This window comes from Tamandua tetradactyla, chromosome 16 (assembly GCF_023851605.1).
Source record: "Tamandua tetradactyla isolate mTamTet1 chromosome 16, mTamTet1.pri, whole genome shotgun sequence".
In the NCBI taxonomy this organism is placed as follows: Eukaryota; Metazoa; Chordata; class Mammalia; order Pilosa; family Myrmecophagidae; genus Tamandua; species Tamandua tetradactyla.
The window spans coordinates 63,530,899-63,534,695 of NC_135342.1; the positions used below are offsets into that span (position 1 = coordinate 63,530,899).

A 3,797-nucleotide genomic window follows, 5' to 3' on the forward strand; every position below is an offset into this window, starting at 1 on the left:
TTATCATGATTATTTTTCCCTTATGAGAATATGGCTTACCCACATAGATCTTCATTAATAATGGATTCCTCCAATAGGTAGGTGTTCATTCTGAGATCTACTAGTTTTTTATGATTAGCACATTGATAATAGGAATGTAAACAGTCCCTTCCCTGTTACAGTCCCACTTACCTTAAGAAAATGAATCTATATATATATACAATATTTGGTATATACATATATCTATTAGTTAAATATACACTTTCACATTTATAATATTCTTTAGGAATAATTGGAGTTTTATCATGAGAGAATATTCAAACAACTAGGGGACTGAGTGGCTGCTGGGTATTATGGTAACTGAAGGAACTTGAAGTCCTTTGGAGAGCCATGACTCACACACTTGGTAAGCATTTAAATGACTTGCCATGTGTGCTGCATGCCATCATGTGATTTATAAAGAGGTAGGATTTCTCCTAAGTGTATACTAAACATTCAGTCCTGTGCTTAACCTAACTGATAGCAGACACTATCCCAATAACTTTTAAAAAGATGTTTATGACTCAGTGCCCAAACAGGCAATTCAGAGAGAAAGGATCATTGACATTCAGAGGAGAGAGAGGGCAAGAACTGCTGTGTTTATTTTGCCACAGTCAATTGATTCTTTCTTTACAGAGTTACTTACCTCTAACCTTGAATCTCTAACAATATGTTCAGCTCACAAATCTCCACTGTTTATAACCGTTGTTACCTTTTAGCAATATAAAAATGTTTATAAATGAAGTTAGGCAGATATTTTCCATTTAATTACATGGCTTTCTGAAGGGATCATTGGGGTGGAATTCTCAACATCCACTCATACCAGATGATAAATCTAACACAAGTAGGGTGATCCCAATCCCCTGACCTGATTGGTTGGGTTTTGACCCAGTTCTCACCAATGAGATGTGAGTGAATATCTGCTGAAGAACCTCTGGGAGAAGTTTCCTCTCCAAAGAGAGTGACAGGAAAAAACTCCTGTGGCTTTCCTGTTACCAGCCTGAGAATAAAGCAAACACCAAGGATGGCTAAGTGGAAAGAACATGAGTCTTTGTTGACTCAAGCTGCTGATTCAGTTAGCCCTGAAACTTAACTAATGCAAGGACTTCCATTTGTGTAGGGATCAGAAAGTTTATTCTTTAAGCAATTGAGTTGAGGTTTCTGTTACTTGCTGCTGGAAGCATCCTCACTTTGGGATGATTATTGCTCAAGAAAAGCGATAAACTATTCTTTAAGAGTAATGACTCATGGGAAAACAATCTTCCCAGTTTCTAATTAACTCTGGCCTCCAGAGGTAATTATCTGGGTCATCAGACACATAAAAAATATGAAACTCATAAGATTAAAAAGATAGTGGCGAGTTCTCTGAGCTTCTTCCAGATGAGCAGCTCTCTTTGGCTCTGGTTACCAGACTTACCTAACAGCACAGCCCCCAAACACCAGTCTTCACTCCTGCTTCAGACAAATAAAGCAAAGCTGCTCCCTGCCCCCAGGCCAGAGGAGACTTGCCAAAAGGAGACAAAGAACAGCAGGGAGCAATTGAACATATTGATGAAGTACAAAATGAAATGGACAAACTTAATGAACAAGGAGATTTTTTTTTTTTTTTTAAAGGGAAACATCTTTAAACATTTTCTTGTTTTATTGTATTTTGTTTTTCCGTTTTTTGTTACATGGGCTGGGGCCGGGAATCGAACCGAGGTCCTCCGGCATAGCAGGCAAGCACTTTGCCCGCTGAGCCACCGCGGCCCGCCCAAACAAGGAGATTTTGAAAGTAGAATATATAATAAACTCCACCACCATTCTTTCAGAAGAGGTCAGAACTGATCGCCAAAATCCCAGATTTTGGGGTAACAACGTTTTCAGTATCCACGTGTCAGGACTACTTGGGGAGGGGGATGAAGTGGCGCTGGACTGCATTATTTGACCAGAGTTGAAGTGACAGAATTTGAAGATATTAATTCAGGTTACAGAACAGATTTTTATTTTGATGAAAATCTTTACTTCGAAAATAAAGTTCTCCGAAGGAATTTCGCCTAAATGAGAGTGGTGATCCATCTTCAAAGCCCACTGAAATCAAATGGAAATCTGGAAGGGACTTAAAGAAATGCTCAAGTGAAACACAAAATAAAGCTCGCAGGAAGAGGCAGTGTGGAGAACCAAAGAGCTTCCTTACCCGGTTTACTGACCATTCTGATGTAGCTGCAGATGAGTTAGGGAGGTCATCAAACACGGCATTTGGCCAAATCCATTACAGTGCTGTCTGGTTCCTGATACGGATAATGAAGAAGGGGAAGGAGAAGGATTGGAAAATATTGATGAAGAAGGGGATAAGAATGAAGGACAAGAAGATGAAGATGATGATGAGGGAGAGGAGAATGAAGGAGAAGATGACCAATAGAACACGGAGGGATTCCACCCTTCCCTTTTTAATATTCTCCAGTCCCTGGGAACAAGTTGCAGTGTTTTCCACCCCTTTTGTTCTCAGTCACCCTGTTTAATGAAGTCTCTTTGCTCTCCTTTACACGTGGTTCTCAACTTACTTTGGAGGAAATACCTTGCACAGAATACAGTGGGAAAAGAATCTCTACCCCTTTCTCTTCCAAATTCATTTTATCCTTTCCGGTCTCAACAAAAAAAAACTTTATGGAATCAACACACCTCCATGCTCCATGGGAAAAAAGCAAAAACCTTCTGCTTGCTTCACTCTGTTGGAAGCAGGAGGTTCCTGGGCCCCTGAATAGTAGCATATAGAGTTCTAGCTTTTTTCTTCATTTCTTTGTAAATTGGGCTTAGAGATTAATTGTGTCTTTATGTGAATATTGTGGTAGTTTGGAGCTATTCTGGGGTATAGGCCATGCTCTTTTAATTCTTTCCAGTGGGTGCAGACCTATTGTGGGTGGGACCTTTTGGTTAGGTTATTTCAATTGAGATATGACCCACCCAATTCAGGGCAAGTCTTAATCCTTTTATCTGGGGTCCTTTATGAGGGGATAGAGGACACAGAAAAAGCCCAGAAAGCTCAGAGAAAAACATCCAGAGAGGTTTATGGAGAAAAGTCCCTTCCTTTCCCCAGGGAACTTTGTAATTTGTAATGAGAGATTTCAGGCTCAGTCTGGCTGGTCTACTGAGTGGGGAAGATGTAAACTTGGGAGTTGTAGATGGTCATTTTATTACCACGTGGACTGGGATGCAAAGACAGCCAGCTTACCACCAGAGAGGAGAATGCAACAGTTGCAGAGAGAGAAGCGGTAATAAGAGACAGAATCCCCAGGGTCAGTTCCCTGGCTGTACCCTGACGGAGTTTCATAGGCCATTCCTGTATCCCTGTAACGCTTTCTTGTGTCCAAAAAGACATATAACAACTACTGATAACATGTGCAATAGCACTTAGCACGGAGCCTAGGAACGGTGAGCCCTCAGTAAGTAGCAGTAGTTATTTATCATCCCCATTTTTAGAGATTAAAAAAAAGTTGAGGCTGAGAGGTTAAATAATTTGTTGTGTGTCACACAGTTCTGTAGTGACAAACCTGGTCTGGAATCCAGGCCTCCTGACTCATATATCTGGGTTCTGTTCTGTTCTTTAACTGTGAGATAAAACATTCAGAACAAGGAATAAGTAGGTAAGTACATATGTACAGTTTAAAATAATTCAGAGTAATTCCCAATGTATTCATCGTCCAGAATAAGAACTAGAAAGTTGGCTGTAGCCCAAAAGATCTTCCTTTTCACCCACCAGAGGTAACCACCATCCTAGTTTTGTTGTAATAACTTCTTTA

General features: G+C 40.2%; 1 pseudogene; it reads left to right on the forward strand.

Moving 5' to 3' along the window:
* The first annotated feature begins 395 nt into the window (after positions 1 to 395).
* On the forward strand, positions 396 to 2,900 carry LOC143660353 (protein SET-like; annotated as a pseudogene).
* Positions 2,901 to 3,797: the final 897 nt, after the last annotated feature.